The sequence below is a fragment of the Theropithecus gelada genome, chromosome 3 (genome assembly GCF_003255815.1).
Source record: "Theropithecus gelada isolate Dixy chromosome 3, Tgel_1.0, whole genome shotgun sequence".
NCBI classification, from domain to species: Eukaryota; Metazoa; Chordata; class Mammalia; order Primates; family Cercopithecidae; genus Theropithecus; species Theropithecus gelada.
In genome coordinates this window covers 65,632,515-65,652,338 of record NC_037670.1, presented here as the reverse complement: position 1 = coordinate 65,652,338, position 19,824 = coordinate 65,632,515, and the positions used below count along the sequence as shown (strand labels likewise).

At 48.4% G+C, this 19,824-nt stretch overlaps 1 protein-coding gene across 1 annotated transcript in view; it reads right to left on the bottom strand.

The window, feature by feature from the left end:
• The window catches only part of TNS3 (tensin 3), a 308,400-nt gene that overhangs the window by 219,798 nt on the left and 68,778 nt on the right, over nucleotides 1-19,824 (bottom strand). The window contains exon 3 of the mRNA XM_025379057.1: nucleotides 9,300-9,337. The gene's annotated coding sequence lies outside the window, so the exon portion shown is untranslated. The remainder of the gene's footprint in view (nucleotides 1-9,299; nucleotides 9,338-19,824) is intronic.

Here is a 19,824-nt window from a genome sequence, read left to right as displayed (position 1 = left end):
TCTGTTCTCCCAAAGAGGCCGGGCAAGAGAAAATAAGTAATCGCCTAGTACAGAGTTTCACGTATGGAGCACACGCACACGCACACACGCACACGCACACAGAGCAGGAAATGTTCACCGCATGCTCTTTTCTTTTGTTTTTGTTTACATTGGAGTGACATGTGCCCATGGATGCCTGGCCTTGCTGCTCTGTCCCCTGCCCCTCGAGCGATATAGGGTTCCCTGCAGGCCTGGGCTCCCCACCTTGGTCTATCTGACCCAGTCAGGGCAGTCACTCAAACATTCATTACTGTCACCATGAAAGCGGCATCTGTTTTGAATTCAGGGGCCTCATCTTCTCTGGGTGTCCCACTCCGTCATCAGAGCCTGGCTGCATGAGGTCAGCTGGTCCCTTCTCTCCCCCGTGACCCCTGGTAAACAGATACCCAACAACATCCTGCGGGATGGGGGTGGGGAATGAACCTTAACCAACAGCACGCTTGCCCAAATTATTTCTCAAGCAATGGAGAGTCTGTAGGGAGAGCTTCTTTCTCAGGTTAGAACTGGTCTACAGACACAGAGGTGGGGTTCAGAAGAAGATTTCCAGGGCACCTCAAAAGCCCTAGTTTAATCAATAAAACACACTTGCAGCCATGGGGTGCCCTTGCCAATAGCCTCCTACCCTCCCATGTAACTGCAGTGCCATGGAAAGTTACCCTCATTTCACAGATGCCGAGAGTCAAGGCAGACAGGCCTGGCCTGAGCCACGTGCAGGACGCAGGGACCCACATTCTCCCTCCAGCTGCACCTTCTGGCCTCCTGCCCAGGGGACAGATACAGATGCTGGCTGCAAAGCTGCTAATTAGGTTACGGGCCGCATAGTTAAAATGATGTGGCAAATAGGTGCAGATTCATTCCAAGTATGTGTTGTTTTATCTGTTACAACACAATGTGGAATGAAAACTGGTGATTCAGAGAAAACACAGGATACATTTTAAAATTATATTATTTATTTAAGACAAATATCTTGTTTCAAAAGATTATAATCCTCTTTTGGCCTCTTTTTGGGGCAAGGCTAGGACTTCCTACACAAACAGAAGCTTACACTTATGCCGCACTAAAAAACAAACCTGGCATCACAGGGCAAGAACTACACTCATAACCAGACAGCCAACATGGTCCCGTCAGCCTGGCCAAAAGTCACCACCAGTTTCAAAGACCTGCTTCCTCTGGTGTAAAATGGCGAACCCAGTGACTTCCCAGCCTGTGGAATGTCACCATAAAGCCCCGCAGATGCCGAGACGGTGCAAGCAGCAGAGCCCCAGAAAGCAAGGCCCCGAGCTGCTGGCAGCTGGCGTTGCCCGGCTGACGCACTTCCTTAGTTGACAGTGGCTTGGTCCTGTTGTCCACCTTCGAGTCCAAGAAAGGCCTAGAAGTCCACAATCAATGCCCCCGATTGGGGCTCAGATTATTTGGGATTTAAAAACCTTAATTCTTTTGTACAAAGTGTAACTGTGCTGACACGAAAAGCCACACGTGGCTTGCTGACTTTGAGAGTGAGCCTAGAGCCCACGCTGTGGCTTTGACTGGCGGGACCCACACAGTGGGGCCACTCCCCAGACTCTGGGAGTCAGGAATAATAGTTCCCAGTAGAAAAAGAGACACAGGTATAAACATGCCTCTAGTAAGGTGTTATGTGTAAAGTGACTTTCTAATTAAAATGACTCAAAAGAAGATTGGTGAGGACAGCCTATCAGAAAAGGGATCTTATAGGAAAAGGAATAAAAGTGTCCTCAAAAAGAGCAGAATTTAAGGATGCTTCATGGTTCTTCTGACAGTAGTGACAACTAGCAAAAAAGAAGACAGACATGGAAGCCACCGGTCAGCATCCACCTTCAGTAGGCGAATGGAGGGTAAACTGTGGCACATCCAGAAGACGGGGTGTTGTTCAGCTGAAAAGAAATGAGCTATCAAGCCAAGAAATGACAGGGAAGAAATTTAAATGCATATCATCAAGTGAAGGAAGCCCATCTGAAAAGACTACACATGTATGATTCCAACCCTACGGCATTCTGGAAAAGGCAACACTATGAAGACAGTGAAAAGGTCAGCGGCTGTCGGGGTGCAGGAGAGAGAAGCGCAGCACAGAGGATTTCTAGGGCAGCGAAACTACTCCGTACGGTACTGTCATGGTGGACGTGACTTATGATGCACCTGTCCAAACCCATGGAATGTACAACACTCAGAGTGAGCCCTAACATAGACTGGGGACTCATCAATACTGACTCACCAATTCTAATAAACGCGCTGTTCTGGTGCGGCGATGCTGACAGCAGGAGAGTCTGTGTCTGTGTGTGTGAATATGTATGCGTGTGTACACGTAAGCACATGTGTGTGAGCCCTCAGTTCTTTCTCCTCAATTTTGCAGCAAATCTGAAACTGCTCTAAAAATAACATCTTCTCATTTTAAAAACCATTTTAAAAGCTGTCAAACATTAACACACACACAAACACACATACACACACACACACACACACACACACACACACACACGGCAAACATAGGTGGAGACCTGCAATCATCTGGCAGAATCAGACTCTCACTTCGTCCTGTTGGGCTGCAGGCAGAAGCTCCCTGCAGACAGCAGGCTGCATCTGGGTCCAGCTCTGTGCACAGCCGAGAGCTACACTCAGGAAATGTCTGCTGAGCTGGCTGGCTTAAAAATTAACTGCCCCCGCCCTTAGAGCAAGAAGTGGGGAGGGAGGAGGAGGCACGCCCGTGTAAACATTCACTGAGATGGCAGAGAGAGGCAGAGCCCGTGCGGGCCACGTGAGCTGGGGCAGGACCATCGCAGGCTTTGGCAAGAGGGGCAACTGCTGAGTCCCAGCCCTGTCACCTGTAAGAGGGAGCAGAACAAGCCTCCTCAGAGAGAAGTGTGACGAGTAAATGACAGAGCGCATCTAAAGCATTCGGCAGGGTCCTGCAGATCCCTCAACAGCGCTAACTGAGTGGTCTTCCTTCTGCACAGGATGAACAAGGCGAGATGTATCTCATGACACCCCTAAAAATCCTATGCTCAGATGAAGAAGCTGAGTTCAGGGGGAGCAACCATGCTTCCTGAAGCTATCGTAGAGGGTACAAATAGGAGCAGGAAAGAGATACACTCACAAACAACAAAAGAGCTTTCACACACAGGGCCAGGGATTTTCCTTTTGGTTATGCAAAATGTATTGGTCCTGGCTAGGCTCAGTGGCTCACACTGTAATCCCAGCACTCTGGGAGGCCAAGACGGGTGGATCACTTGATGTTAGGCATTTAAGACCAGCCTGGCCAACATGGTGAAACCCCGTCTCTACTAAAAATACAAAAAAAAAAAAAAAAAAATAGCCAGGCGTGGTGGCACACGCCTATAACCCCAGCTACTTGGGAGGCTGAGGCAGAAGAATCCCTTGAACCCAAGAGGTGGACGTTGCAGTGAAAGATCACACCACTGCATTCCAGTCTGGGTGACGGAGGGAAGAAGAAAGAGAGAAAGAGAAAGAGAGAGAGAGAGAGAGAAAGAAAGCGAGAAAAGGAGAAAGGGAGGAAGGGAGGAAGGAAAGAAAGGGAGGAAGGAAGGAAGGAGGGAGGGAGGGAAGGAAGGAAGGAAGGAAAAAAAGGAGGGAGAGAGGGAAGCAGGGAGGATTTATTAGTCCTTGTTACTAACAAATTCAGATCATTCGTTCCCAGTGAAGACCATATGAAAAAAGGCCACTACTTACACCTTTTGGGGAGGTCAAAGCTGACACCCCAACCTTAAAAGCTGTGGCAATGAGCATCGCCAGATTCAGTCCTCCACCAAGAGCCCAGGGAGCACCAACCCTGCTGAAGGTGGGGATGAGAGCCTGCAGCCTCTGTGGCCTGTGTGCTGGCAGGAAAAACAGGCCTCTGCCGTGAGCTGAGTGGAGCTAGCTGGTGGGATGCTGGAGAGTGGAGGCTCTGGGGCCACAGACAGGGTAAGGTCTGGACATGGAAGGTGAAACAGGCTTAGAGAATGCAGTAACCGAGAGCTCAGGATCAGCAAAGCAGCGGCTCCCACAGCCTCCCTCCTTGTGCACAGGTGAGAAGGTCCAAAACAGAAACACACAGCTGCAACAGCGGAGGCCCCGGCAGGGTTGCAAAGAGCTATGGGAACTGGGGAGAGATACTGTCCCTGCTCAGTGTCTTGTGGGAGGACTGGGAGTCTCGGACAAGATGCTATGGACGTAAGATGAGCAGAGCCTTTACGGGGAAGAAGAGGCCTGAGCCATGCGGGAGTCAGAGAATTCTCAGGCATCACTTCGTGAGAGAGAAACAGAGAGGCAGCCCAGGAGAAGTGAGCCCCAAGCCAAGCGGGAGAGATGCTCAACCCGTGTTTTAGAGAAGTTGGCCCTGGAGCTGGAGTTCACAAGAGGCATAGTAGGTTCTGTAGGCATATGAGCAAGGTGGGCTAGAGTCACCCACACAAACCTCAGCTCCATTTCTGATACGTGAAGATGGTAAAGCACCAAAAAGAACACATGGAACAGCAAAAATCAGAGCTTTGAAATGCAACACCCATGAATTCTGGGCCTCAGAAGCCAAATGACAATAGGCAAGTTGTTTCATCTCCCTGGGGTCTCCAGGTTTTTCATCAGACAATGGGGAGACGGGACTGGACAAGTCAGTCCCTGGGACCCAGCAGTCCCGTATCCCACTGCACGGCAGCTGCTGCTCCTCTTAGCATGCAGAGTAGTGATCTGAAGATGAAGGTTAACTGCCAGACTAAGTTAATGGTTAAAACTTATCAGTTAGGCCACTGAGTGTCTGTAGACGCCCAGCATGAATGTCTAGGGACAGTTTCTGAAGAAGTCATAAACTCTAGTTCCCGTGTTTTCCATGGAAGGGGACCAAGTCTTTGCCCTGGGCCTATCTGGTGGAAGTGACAAAGCTCCTACATCAACCGCAGCCAGGACATGGGGATCCCTGATGGGAGAGCCCAGCAAAGGCCCCCAGGGCAGCAGGCGATGAAGGCAGCAGGGGGTTCCGCTGACTTCCCCAGGACCTCCTGTAGTCTCAGCTTAAAAAGAGCAGCAAGTCTATCACAAAGTTCTCTCCCTCAACCAGCAAGCTGGAGAGCGGAGGAAGGCTCCTGGCTTGGCAACTGCCCAGACGGAGCACCGGGACAGTGGAAGAAGACGCCAAGGCCACCTGCAGGAGCTGAGAGGCTGGACAAAGCCTGGGACCTCTCTCCTCTTGCTGCATTCTCCTTCTACAGACTCAGCAACACCAGCACTCCTGTACTTTATATCCAAGAAGGGCGCCAACCAAGGCATGTGCAGAGACAGAAACGGTGAGCTGGACCTTCGCAGCCAGGCTGCAAAGGCTGAGGATGAGCCAGGGGGTCTGAGAGCATTGGAGCCCAGGTGGCAGGAGGTTCTGTGTTTTTCCTGGATTAAAGCGGTAGCTGCGCATCGGGACCCCCTGCAGGGTGTCTCCCCGACATTACTCTTGTGCATGTTCCCCTCACTAACTCTTGCGTGTGGTCCCGACGTGAGGTCTTAAGTTTACAAAAAAATTATCTGCAGGTCCATTTCACCTCTGATGATTCAAGATGATACTCAATACCCTACACAAAGCACAACTCTAAGGAGCAGACGCATCTGCAAGTGGGCAGAGGCAGAAGAGGCATCTCACCATGATGCAAGGCTGCAGGTTTCAAGGATGGGATGCCGGTGCCTCCATCTGCTTGCCTAAGCTCCACAGAACCTCCCCTTCATTTCCTTTACGGGGGCACCATCTGCCACCCTTTCCTCCCCCTTCTCCCCTCCCCAACATCTGCTTTCCTACAACTGCTTCACTTCTCCTACTTCCTTTTTCACTCTTGCCAGTAAGTCAAGTGATAGCCAGGAAAAAAGCAAGTCATGATGCCCACACGGCTCATGTGGCTTAAATGAATAAGCACTGCAATCCAGGAAGCCAAACAGTTGAAATCCCAAACTTTCAAGTGATTGTACATACATTATTTGACTTCCCTAAAACTTAAATAAGTATTGTAACCAACAGCTAAGAGAAAGTCATTTTTCTGTTTATTGCAGGAAGAAAGTGAGGCTTAGGACCTATCTAAGTCCATGTGGGCTGCTATACCAAAATACCGGGAGGCTTATAAACAACAGAAATATACTTCTCATGGTTCTAGAGCCGGGAAGTCCAAGATCAAGGTGCCAGCAGATTCAGTGTCTGCTGTGGGCCCTTCTCAGGGTTCATAGAGGGTGCCTTCTTGCCATGTATGCACATGGCAGAAGAGGTAAGGGATCTCTCTGGGGTCCCTTTTATAAAGGCACTAATCGCATTCATGGACACTCCACCCTCATGACCTAATCATCTCCCCAAAGGCCTCCACTTCCAGCTACCATCACCTTGGGGGTCAGGTTTCAGCACAGGAATCTGGGGGAGACACAAACATCAAGACCATAGCAAGGGGGACTAGAAAGTCTTCGGGAGACAAAAAGCCCCACTGGGATCCAAGCCCGGGTCTCTGCCTCCATCCACCCACTGAGCTGCATGGCCTGACCTGAGAGGATTTACTGTCCAATGGCTCAAGAAGAGAGTGACAGCAATCTTTTAGGGCTTCTCAAAATGTCCCAACGATGGCTCTGCCTCCCTGCCTGAGCCCCCAGCTGCTGTCTCGGTCCCCATTTCTGCAGGATGGTTCCTCCACATCGTCAGTGCCACAGAAGGGGCTCCGAGGGCCTGGACGGGAGGAGCCTGTGACAATGTCACTGACAGCAGCAGATCAACAGCTGTGGCCTTAGCACCACCACACAGCAGCCACATGCTCCAGGGTGTGTGTGGAGCCTGTGGACACAGGCGCAAGTGCTCCCACATAGAGGGGAACACCATCAAGGGGGTATAACACAGCACACGCTACCACCCAGTCTCGGGTCTGATGCGAGACCTAAGCGTACGTGCTGAAACAAGGCTTCATACTCGCCTGAGGAATCTGAGTGCAGCGTCTAAGGAGCCCACTGGGCGATATACGTGAACACAGTAATCAAGGACTCAAAACCCAAGTGCAATAATGTGGGAGAAGCCACAGCCACATTCAGTTCCTGGAAGACTGAGCCGCTCCCTTAGCCGCGTGCCCTGCAGGAGCCGCTGAGGAGTTATGGCCCTCATATCCCCAACAACGACGGCATTATATTTTTGGAATGAGAAGGTGCTTTGTTATTGCTGGGGGCTTTCTCCCCTGCGGTTCAAAGCTGTATTATCAAAAAAATGAACACGGATATATTTCCCTGCACTGTGATCTGATAGGAATAAGAGCTTATCCATCCCTCAGCAAACTGCCAATTGCTGCCGTTAGAAATCCCATATTCAGTCATAGTTAAGGATTTTGGAATACACTTTGAACCAAAGAATTCAATCCCTTAAGCAGCTGGCGACAGGCCTCATTTAAGAAATGGAAGGAACAACAGCAGGCTCATCTCTGCGGCTGTGGCTCAGAGGTGTCTGGGCCCGCAACACAGTCAGGACAAGCAGCTTACCCCCTCATCCTACTCCGCAGTCGACACAAGGTGCAAGCAATGCGGACAAAGGCAACACACAACAGGGGTGAGGGACAACACATCCCAGTCCTCCCAGGGGAGGGGGAACCTCTCCACGTCTGAAATACTCCCCCAAAGGCACTATCTTCCCCACCCACCACTGTATTCAGAAGCACTGCTCCCACACCACTAAAGGTGCACAGTACCCTGGGAAAGGAGCCTATCTGTGGACAAAAAACCTCAAATAAACCACGGTGGGAAATCAGCTATGCCTAGGAGTGTGTGAACAAGAAACGCCTACTCCTCTGGGAAAGGGGAAGCCCTCTCCAGAGCAGGATGGAAAGCAAGAGCAGAAGGGCTCCACATAGCCCCCAGGAGGCCCGAGAAGCGCACCCACGTGACATCTGGAAGAGGCAGCCAGCAAGGAGGTGTGGCCAGGTCATAGGGGCTGCTGGTCTGGGGTTCAGGAAGTGGGCAGCAAGGCCCCTGTGCCATCCTCTCTGCTCCTGCACGTGCTCAGCATTCTCCATAACAAAGACTTTAAAAAGAAAAGTATCTTGGGAAAAAAGAAATAGGGCTATACTAGTCTAGTTCTTCCAACTTTGTGTGTATGTGTGCATGTATTTGTGTGCATGCCTACGCGTATGTGTGTGTGTGAGCACAAATGTGTTTGGGTGCATGTGTATTTATGTGCGTGCACGTGTGCATATTTATGCATGTGTGTGTTTGTGTATGCCTGAGATCGGGAGGGTCGGGGAAACCAGCCCCCCTAGTCCTCACATGGAAAATAGACCCACGTGCAGTGAGTTCATGGTAACACGAAGTCAGCTTCCAGCATAGCCTTCCACTTGGAGCCCAAGGCAGGGCTGGAAATGATCAAAACAGCTGACCCATGAGGTCTGTAACAGCAGCAAAATCCCAAGACTCTAAAACTCCTCTTCCCTGGACCTACAGCCATGAGGACAACCTGTCAGGACACCTACAGAGCCCCCATAGGCAGGGCCAAACAGTAGATGGGGCAAAACACTGCTGCCACCCCGACTGCAGACCCAAATCATACCTGGGGATTCCGTAAGTACAGTCACCATCCCCAGGAGATCTGAAGGTTCAGGCACCAAGACAAGGTAGAAAACCACATGCTTCTTCCTTGGGATGTCTGTCACTTCCCACACGGCTCTTCCAGGCCACCTCACTTCCCCACTCACCAAAACCCTAAGCCCTACAGGACATAGCCAGGCCTCCTTTGGTCACAGAGGCCATCGGGCAATTTAACCTCTCCAGGCACTCACAAACCTCAGTGAACATCACTAAACCTTACTCCAGGGTTCCCAGGTTTCCATGGCAGCTGAAAACCCCAATCCATCTATGCACAACTATCTCCATAATGAGGCAGAAAAGTCCCCAGGCCAGGGGAATGCCCTGGACCTCCCTGCTCCTGCCCTCTCTCCCCCGAGAGGCAATATGACAAGGCAGTGAGAAACCAGGTACCGTGTACCACTGAGAAGGAGCTGTTGATGTGGCCAGGGGACAACTATTGAATTCTTATCTGAAATCAAATTCTTAAGAATTATTTTCTATGATTAAAACTGTGGATTTCAAAGCTCTTCGGTTTATTCTTGAGATGAAAGGTATACACCATATCCCAGCCCTGGCTTTCCTAAAGAGTTTTCTTCCCGTGGCTACAGTCCAAAGAGGCCCCCCCACCCCACACATATCATTCAATGAAGGCCAACTCAGCTATAAAAAGTCCCACGGGAAAGCAACAGAATGCTTACCTTGGCTTCACATTTCTTGTGGCAGGAATACTTGCAGGCTGGAAGAAAAAAAAAAGAGAGAGAGAGAGAGAGAAAGAATGTGTATCAAGCAGTCTTTCTAGCAAGAATTTTTAAATCTCCAAACCCTCTCAATCTTTCAAAGTCTCTAGCTTGAAGATCCCATGGGTGGCCTCTCTCTGGCACAAGGGAGATTTTTACATGAGACACACGGCAGTGTGGACAGAAGGCAGTGAGGACATGGTGTGCAAGAGCCAAGTTACAATTGTTGTCTGTTAGCAACAGCTCGGGTGGCTCAGGTGGGAATGTCTTGGGAGCAGGGTCATGAGCAGATTGGTTTTTCAAGGGATATGTACATCCAGCTAAAGTGGATCCCTAAAGAAGAATAGTGAGTTTCAGCAGCAGAGAGCATTTGTGTGTGCCCAGAAATTACAGTTGATTCCTAAAAAAAGAAGAGAAACTGGAAAATGCCCCTTAAGAATCAGAATTTAAAGTGTCCATGAAAGACTGGATTAGAGCCTTTAAATTTGTGACAAAGTCGTGCATCTGGATTTCGGAACTGCTTCCACTTCCGGCCAACCTGAGAACTGACTGTCAGAATAAATTCATGTCTAAATTCCTATAGAAGAATCCTTCCAGAGGGGCCATTGTGTGAACGGAGCGAGTCCTGTGTCCCTTCGGAGGCCCTAACAATGTGATGCGGAGCTGGAACCAATGCAGATTTCACAGGGCCTCCTGCCCAAGGGCTGCAGCTGTGATGATGAGGCATAAACCTCCCCATGGCTACCACGGGCATGCTGCAGGCAGGCCTTGCAAGACAGGGAAAGAGAAATGAAGCAACAGCACCAAATAATCCCAGCACAGCCTCCTGTGCCAGCTCCAAGGGAGCGTCAGGTACATGCCCTCCCTTTCCTCACGTTTGCCAGCCCACAGAGACAGCTGTGAGAGGAGGGAAAGACACTTGGGTTGGGGAACAGTGACCAAAACCTCCTCTCCAGGCTCTGCCCCTCTAGCTGGGTCTCTGTTTCCTCCCACGGAGCTATCATGGGTCAAATGGAATCCTTCAAGGGACCTTGCTTTGAAACTAGAAAGTAATGCCCACAGGCAGAAGTGCATGGAACCTGAAAACCAAAGCCTCGGAAGTCAGAGAGAGGGGCCCCACATCCCAGCTCTGTGTGTTGACGCCCTGTGAATTTAATCAATGTCTCACTTCCCCTCCTGCACTCTGTTTTCTACGACGTGTCAAAGTCAAAAAGGTTTGTGTAGGGTTGAATGAGGACGAAACAGATAAAGTCACTTGCCCACTGCCTGGCAGTTATTAGAACTCCAGTAGTTACAGCTAGGTCGTTATCTTTGTAGGATCTATTTTTTTGAATTGCTGAATTGTCTTTCTATGCCTCTGAGGTTTGTGAGATTATTCCCAAAGACATGTATTTATCCTACACCTTCTAATGGGCAAAACACACAAAGGTGATCAGTGATTTTCAAATCAAGAGAGACTTGCCATTGGGAAACAAGGGACTTCCACACAAGAGTAAAAGTCCAGACAGAAACCATCCCCGGCAGAGGCCAGCACGAAGGACTGAGATAAGGAGAAGGGCGGTGGGCAGGCCTCTGGCCTCTGGCTGAGTGAGAGTCAGGGAAAGAATTCTGCCCACACACGTCTACCAGCATGTCACAGGACCATGACATCACGCAGCAGTCAGCCTTCCAGATGGCCCGGGTGACCTCAACTCATGGCCCCCATGCCGGCGTGTAGCCCCCTCCCACAGCGAATCAGCTGGGCTGTGTGACAGTGCAACCTGGCAGAGGGGATGCTGTGTGACTTTTGTGGCTAAAAGGCATCATGGCTTCTGTCCTGGTCTCCAGGATCACTCATTCTGAGGACAGCCAGATGTCATGTTGTGAGGACACTCAAGCGGGCCTGTGGAGAGGCCCCTATGGAGAGGAACTGAGACTTCCCACCAACAGCTGGCCCCAGCTTCCCAGCCATAGAAGTGCGCCACCTTGGAAGCTGGTCTCCAACCCCAACCAAGCCTTCAGATGGTGCAGCCTCTCCAGAGACCCTGAACCAGAACTGCCCAGTCACCTATGTCCCAAATTCCTGATCATTGACATAGTGGGAGATAACAGATTCTTACTGTTATGCTAAGGTACTAACTTTGGGGGTCATTTGTCATGCAACATGCCAACTCAACACAAAAAAAGGGCCCTGGTCAGTACAAGGGTGGCACTGGTATGATACATCCATGGTGGGTGGCCTACTCGGCCACCAGACAGCCATTTGCATGGTAGGGCAAAATCATTAAATTCAATTATCATAGCGAAATCGTATAAACTGCCCATCAGCTAAGACTGCAATCCTGAGAGGAATGGCCATTGTTTCTGGTATGTAGACAAATGACCCTCAAAGTTTTACAAATGTTTAGACTAAGACTTTACACTCGATTGCCAGCAGCATGGGTAATCTTCAGAGTAGCAAGTCCACTGTCAATCTATCTGTAGCCCAGCTCTGGTCAGCACTGCACCAGGCAGCATACAAGATACTTTCCTGTATGTTACTGCACTTGCTCCTCGCAAGCACCTCTCGGGGAGAAACTGTAAGGATGTCTCAGTCAAGGCGGCAGCCATGGTCCATGAAGATGGGACTCCAGCCCGTCTGTACATCAAGTTCAGTGTTTTCATCCAGCCGTACTCTCCTTGCCTTTCTGACATATTACAAAGTATGAATAGAAGAGTGCCCAGGCCCAGCTTCCTATCCTGCCACCCACAGGAGACGTCCCCCTGCCTGCCCTACCCCAGCCTGCCCTAACCTTGCCCATGCCAACCCCAGCTCCTCATTCACGCCATCCTGCACCCACCTCCCCTCCTGGGCCCAGCTCAGCTGCCTCTGTGCCTGAATTCACACCCTTCTATGCCACTGACCCATCATGGCAGGTCATCATGGCTTGTCATACGATGATGATTTCCCTGTGTCCATCTCTCCCAGTGGGCTGCAAGTTCATCAAGGGACAGCGTCTCTGTTGTGTATGACCAGGGTCTCACAACAGCAGCACTAACAGCAGTGACAGGCAGCTGATACTCTCAGCACCTAAAAGCTTGAACTGCATAGGTATTACCAAATTTCCACCACACCCTGGAAAGAAGCTACCTACCTTCACCTGGTTTACTAATGTGAGACTGGGGTTTGTGGATGAGACTGAGGATTCATGGGCAGGACAACTGTGTCCCAATCCCGACCTGTTCCAGGTCTGCTTTCAGAAGCCCATAGCCAGTAGGTCCACGTGCTGTGGAGACCTCATTACCTGATCACTGTTTAGGGACTCGGGGCTGTGAAGGTGTTGGCCACAAGGGAGGCTCCAAACAGTGGAAGAATTTCACGCCAAAATCCATCTCCAAAGCACACAGGCCCGGAAGACAAAATGTATGTGTTCTTTTTGACCCTCAGCCACACAGACCCACCTCCTTTTTGGAACAGCACTTGTGTGAGCTGTCAGCTAAACTAGCCACCTTCTCAGGGAATGTCATTTTTATTGGAAAGAACTCCCAGCAGACAAAATGTTGTTATTCAGACTCGAGTGCTTGTCATTTTCTCAAAAATGAAGTGAGTCTGTCATCATAAACCCACGTCAAAATTTGAGATTTCAAGTGAAAATTAGAATTTTAGAAGACTTGTACCCAGGCCAGGCACGGTGGCTCATGCCTGTAATCTCAGCACTTCGGGAAGCCGAGACGGGCGGATCACTTGAGGTCAGGAGTTTGAGACCAGTCTGACCAATACAGTGAAACCCCGTCTCTACTAAAAATACAAAAAATTAGCTGGGCATGATGATGCATGTCTGTAATCCCAGCTACTTGGGAGGCTGAGGCACAAGAATCGCCTGAACCCAGGAGGCAGAGGTTGCAGTGAGCAGAGATCGTGCCCTGGGTGACAGAGTGAGACACTGTCTAAAAAAAAAAAAAAAGAAAAAAAAAGACTTGTACCCATAACCAGAGCCTAACAACTCCTGGGACATTTCTGTTAAATCAACAATAATATTAACAAATGTGGGGATTTTCCTGAGACTGTATAACAAATATGTCAACATTTCAAAGTTCTGAGTAACTGTCAGTAGACCAATAATTTCCAAATAGCCAGTGCGTGGTGTTCCACACTGGGTAAAAGATGCACTTGGTGTGCAAGACAGGCCAGTGGATTTTAATAAAACAGAGCAGGAAAAACTCTACCAATACACTTTCAGATTCCACAGTGAAACTGAACTTTAAGCAACTGTCACTTGAGTTTTGGTGTAGAATCAAAATGGAATATCTACAATGGCCTGAAAAGCCTGTTAAAATGCTTCCTTTTCCAAGTAGATATGTTTATGGGGCTAGATTGTCTTCAACACTTCAAACATTGCAGAAAGACTACATGCAGGGGGAACCAACCTCTTGATTAAGGCTGCATAACAGAATCACAAAACAATGCTCCTCCTCTCGCTTTGTTGTTTTCAAACATACAGTCATTTTTTATTAAGCTTATGTTCATTTTAACATATAATTGGTTCATTACCATTGCTTTTAAATGACTTAAATATTTTTGATATTCATCAGTTTCCTATTTCTAATAGGATAAATCGTGATGAATACAAACCACACCGACAGGAGCCCTTTAGGGTCTTCTGGGACCCTAACAGTGGGTGCCTGAGACCCACAGCACGAGGGCAACTCCGTTCATTCTCCTTGCCTGAGGCTCTCAGAATGGGGTAAGGACCCAATTTTCACCAATAGAAAGGTAAGTGAATTCTCCCACGGGCTTCTGGCGAAGGCCTTCCCACTCCTATGAACGAAGCAAGAGAATGAAAATGCCTCAGCCTCTGGAACTTGCCCCTCTGAGCACAGAGCTGGACCCATAGGAGGAACCTGGAGAACTCAGGCTGCAGAACTGGAGCCCAGGCACACTGCTGGGAGCCCACTAGCCGCCGCACCTCCCCCTGCAAAAGACACATGCCCTGCTGACTGGGAGAGGCTCCATCCACGCAGCCCATTATTGGCTGCCACGGTGCCTTCCACAAAACTCCACGTACTTTAGACGCCTTGTTCCACCTGTCCCCACAGGGACCAGGAAGAAAGGCACATTCTCGCTCCGTTGTACGAACAGCAAACTGCAGCACAGAGCAGAGGCTGCCTGCTCTGGGAGGCAGAGCAGGTTAAGCAGTGACACCAGCTGCCAGCCCGGCTCTACGGGCGCAGAGCCCACCTCCCAGAGCTGGACTGGAACACCCAGTGAGCTGGTGTGCAAAGGCTCTTCTGTGCCTGGTGCAAGAACTGGAGCTCCACATGTGTGAGCCCACTAAAGCAAACATCTACCATGAGCTACACACCAGGACCAGGAGCAGATGCCCAGGGGCCTCAGGAGCTGAAAGTGTGATGCTCACTCCAGCCCCTCACCAAGGATCCGTGCCAGTCATGTCCCCTCTGGCACCCATTTCCCCTTCTGTAATTAAGAGTAGAACAGGGTGATAGCCAAGATTCCTCTCTGCCATGAAAAAAAAAGTTTACCTAAGCAATAAAAAGATAAAATTATATATATATATATATACACACACACACACAAAATATTAGGTAGCTACTGAAAAATTATGATCTCAAACTATTTCACATGTGAAAGTTCTTGTAAAAGGTAAGGCTAACAGATACATAGCGCTCTGTGATGCATGAAATAAACTTTGTGAAAGACAGATAGATGTGGTGGCCTCATCCATAGGAGAGAACATGACACTGGAGAGAGACACCACAACTCAGACAGAAAGGAGGAGCCAGACAATAAAACTGGGAAAACTGGTTACTCCATGAAAAACATCATAAAATAATAACATAAATACCATGAATTTTAGATGCATCAATCATAGAACTGATTCAGAATTGGAAAAGCTGAAATCAGTATTAGAATAAAATATCAGAGAACATCTTTGTGACCTTGGAGAAGGGCAAGCATTCTAAAACAAGGAACAAGAGCATGAACTTAATGAAAAGAGTAGATCGGAAGAAACCAAACATTACAACTTTTGCGTGACAAACAGGCCACGAAAAAACTTACATAAGCAACTGACTGGAATGTTTGCAATGTACAAAGTGGAAAGATAAGAAACTGACCTTTTCTGAGGACAAACGTCATTAAAAATTGGCAAAGTTCTGCCTAATATCACATATAAGATTTAGTATTCATAATGTAGTGAATTCTTAGAAATTTAAAAAAAACTGATTTTTAAATTTTTTAATTTTCAAAATGTTATTTCTTTATTTTTTTTCTTTTTAGAGATGAGGTCTCACTCTGTAACCCAGGCTGGAGTACAGTGGCATGACCATAGCTCACTGCAGCCTCAAATTCCCAGGCTCAAGCAATCCTCCTGCTTCAGCCTCTAGAGTAGCTGGGACCACTGGCACGTGCCACTGTGCAGGCCAATTTTAAAATTTTTTGTAGAAATAGGGTCTTGTTTTGTTGCCCAGGCTGGTCTCGAACTCCCGGTTTCAATAGATTCTCCCGCCTCGGCCTCCCAAAATACGGGGATTATAAGCATAAGCCACCTCACCATACCCTAAAATAATATAATTTTTAAATAAGCAATGAGCAAAGGATTTGAAAGGCTATTTTGCTAAGTAAACAGAAAATGCTGCAGGCAGCTTTTCTGTATCTTTTTAGATGTTCAATCTCATGTAATCACCAGATGAATGAAAAACATAATAAAAAGGAGACATCACTTTTCATCTATCAACTTGCAAAACTGAAAAGCTGAAAAATCTCAAGTGAGATAGTCGATGACATGCCATGAAAGTAGGCTCCACCAAAAGCATTTTCCTGTGAGGAGCCTGTCCCTTCTCCAGCCCGGCTTACCCTCCGGCATCTGAGGGGGTGTGTGGCAGGCCCCTTCTCATGACTTTGCCTGAACACTCAGCTCCACAGCTGACAGTCTGCAAATCACACATCAGCTCCCTTGTCAGACGAGGTTTCCAGACTCATGTTTAAGAATCCTGGCTCCTGCTGCAGCAGTTACAGCCCAGAGCTATCTGGCTTGCAAACGCCCAACATTTTTATATGTTGTCTTGGAACTGCTATTCTTCACAACGTCTCCATGAGCCTTGGGATCCAGGCCACTGTCTTACAGGGTTGTCAGAATCTTTTATACAACACTCCACACATATTGACCAAGTTATAAACAAGCCTGTGAGTCACCCTCTCCTTCTCTTCGCTTCAACTGTCAAGTTTGCCAGCCTCTCTGTGTCCCAGTAACAGGCTCCACGAGGCAGGAGGGGAGTGACTGACCCACAGCGGGGGACCACCAGACAAGGCCTGCCCAATGCCCACATTCACTGCTCGGCCCCGTGACCCCATTGTTGCCTTGTTAGTCTTAAATAACTACCGTGTTCTCCTGGAGTCCTAATACTGCACCTGGCCCAAAGCAAGTGCTAAAAAACACACACCTACAAACCTGCCCGTCTATCTCCAAACTTTTATCTGTAATCACTTAGTGTATTGCTGACTGTGATGGACTCAAAGACAGGACACAAAACTCTCATCTTTCTTTCCTAGCAGGTGCTTAATAATGTTGGGTTAACCAAGTGGAATAACCCATTACCAAATCTTTCTTACAAAACTACCCTCATCCCATTTTCCCTCTGGTCTCCTTTCTCAGCTTTCTCCTTGCTTCTTTTCTCCTTTCTACTTGCTACCTTTCTCAATTCTCATCTCCTTTGGGCCTTCCTTACAGCTGTCTCTCTTGTGCAGCACTTCTTTATTCTGTGCCAACCTGTCCCATTCCATGCTAGTCTCTCTGATTCTATTAGATCACTATTAGATTCCGGAAAACCATTTCTCAAATGGGGAGCATTTCCGCATGGTCTGACCTTGGATCCTCCCTGGATCTACCTTCTTCCAGGGACCAAGTCCCACAAAACTTGTAACTTTGGGAGCTCAATCTACTCAATTCCAGAATGCCAAGACTCACCCATAACAGCACCTTCCTCTGTCCTCTGTGAAATACAACCAGTTTGGTATATGGGTGGCAACTGGATCATGCTAGGCCACCCAAGGGAACTCAGTGATATGTAGTGAGAACTGGTTGCCTCAGAGTCCCAACTGATGGTATGGGCACACCAGCAAGGTTTTGAGCAGTATAAGAAAAACCACAACTGGACACTTAACCCCATTGCTCAATGTCATTTCTATCTTTTCTTTCCCTTACTTAAAGTTCCAAGAGTAGAGATAACAGGGCCCTTACACGTTAATATAACAGTTTTTAAAACATGAAGTGTTTTCTTCCAACTTAACCACATATGCAATTTGCATTTAACTAGGAGGTTAAAATGTGAAAGTCGGGACCTGAAAGTCCAAGAATGAGCCAGAAAATGAATGGTAAAAAGACTGGCCTGCATCACAGAATATGCCCCTAACCGTTCCCCATCTATCATCACCATCAGTATCATCACGATCAACATCATCAGTACAGTCGTCACCACTGCCATTGTTACTATCACCATCAACTGCACTACCACTATCACCATCACCAGTCACAGCACTATCATTACTGTCATCACCATCATCATCACCATCATTGTCACCATTCATCAGCATCGTCACCATCACCATCATCACCACTGTCAACATAATCACAGTGCCACTGTTACCATCAACCACACCATCACCATCACCATCAATTACACCATCACCACTCACCATCACCATCATGATCATCATCACCATCACCATCTTCACCAACATCACACCATCATCATCACCATCCCCATCAACACCATCGTCACTAATATACCATCATCATCAATTACGCCATCATCCACCATCACCATCATCGTTACCCTCATCACCATCAATTACAACATCATTATCGGCATCACCACTGTCACCCTCATCACCATCACTAACAACATCATCATCACCATCGTCATTACTAACACCATTGAACACTTTCTGGAGCTCCCCAGTGTTCTTTGTATTTCATGTGTATTTACTCTGCTATTCCTCACAATGACTCTAAGCAGAAAGAGGAAGAGCAGGAACACTGGAAGGCTGTCTCCACCATCCACCTCACCTCCACCATGCTCTGCTGCTTCCCCAGAAATAAGTCAAAGAAAGAACACCTCTACCAAAACGTCACATCACTGTGATGCATGATACTTACATAATCTATGTAAAGGGCATACCTTGTTGTCTCTAGATAACATGTACACAAAGGAATCAAAATGCAAATGTGTATGACATACGTGAATTATAAGTAGAGAACACTATGAAACTGTCGATTTGGGGAGTGGTATCTATATAGTCTATTGAGTAAGAGAAAATCCTAGAGATTAACTACTCTGACATACAAATTGTAAAGATCACAGCACTGAGGAACAGAAATAGGGTGCAACTGTCCAGGGCCACAGCTTCCTGTGGAGCAGCCCATCCCTGACTCTGCCGGGCTCCCATCTACACTTGCAGTGACTGCCAGGATCCCATCTCAACTCAAGCAGTGTCCTCCCATCCTGCCTCTGCCTGTCTACACCTGCAGTGACTGTCAGGACCCCATCTCAACTCAATGAGCTTTATTTTAGCGTCCCCATATCCTGCCTCTGGCCCAGCTACACCCACAGACCAGCTCCCGGCTCCAACTCAGTAAGCAGCACCCCCTACCCTGCTAGTGCCCCATCCACTCATGCAGCAGCATGTTAAGGAGATGGGCCAGGTCCATACTCCTCCTAATACGCTGACAAGAGCAATGGCTAAAATGATTTCCTGTGAAGATACACAAACACACACAAATAAAAATCTAGTTCATGTGGGTCAGGTACAGTTGCTCACGGCTGCAATCCCAGCACTTTGGGAGGCTGAGGTGCGTGGATCACCCGAGGTCAGGAGTTCGCGGCCAGCCTGGCCAACATGGTGAAACCCCATCTCTACTAAAAATACAAAATTAACCGGGCGTGGTGGTGTGCACCTGTAATCCCAGCTACTCAGGAAGCTGAGGCAGGAGAATCACTTGAATCCAGGAGGCGGAGGTTGCAGTGAGCCAAGACCACACCATTGCACTCCAGCCTGGACAATAAAAGCGAAACTCTGTCTCAAAAACAAACAAACAAACAAACAAACAAAAATCTAGCTCATGTGTTGTATCCCAATTCAGCCTGGTATACTTACATAGGCTCTTTTTCCTTCACAGTGTCATGGGGTGTGCCAATTCTATGGTCCTACTAGTGCCTGGCCAACACTGACTGAAGACAAGAGCGCTCAACCTTGCAACAGAAACCCTGCTGTGCTGTTTTCCTGGATTGTCTCCACAAGCCCCTCTTCAAATCACACTCATCTTACCAGGGCCACCAGCCACAGCATCCTGCAGCCCCACTCTTGACAAAAGAAAGCTAGAGGAAAGGTGTCATTACCAATCTTTACCCGGGAAAGCCACCCACGGCGCAAGCCTCAGATAAGTCTCGTCAGGAAAGGGAAGGGGAAGAGCTCACCCACAGGGACCTTCACCACCTCCGACAAACCAGA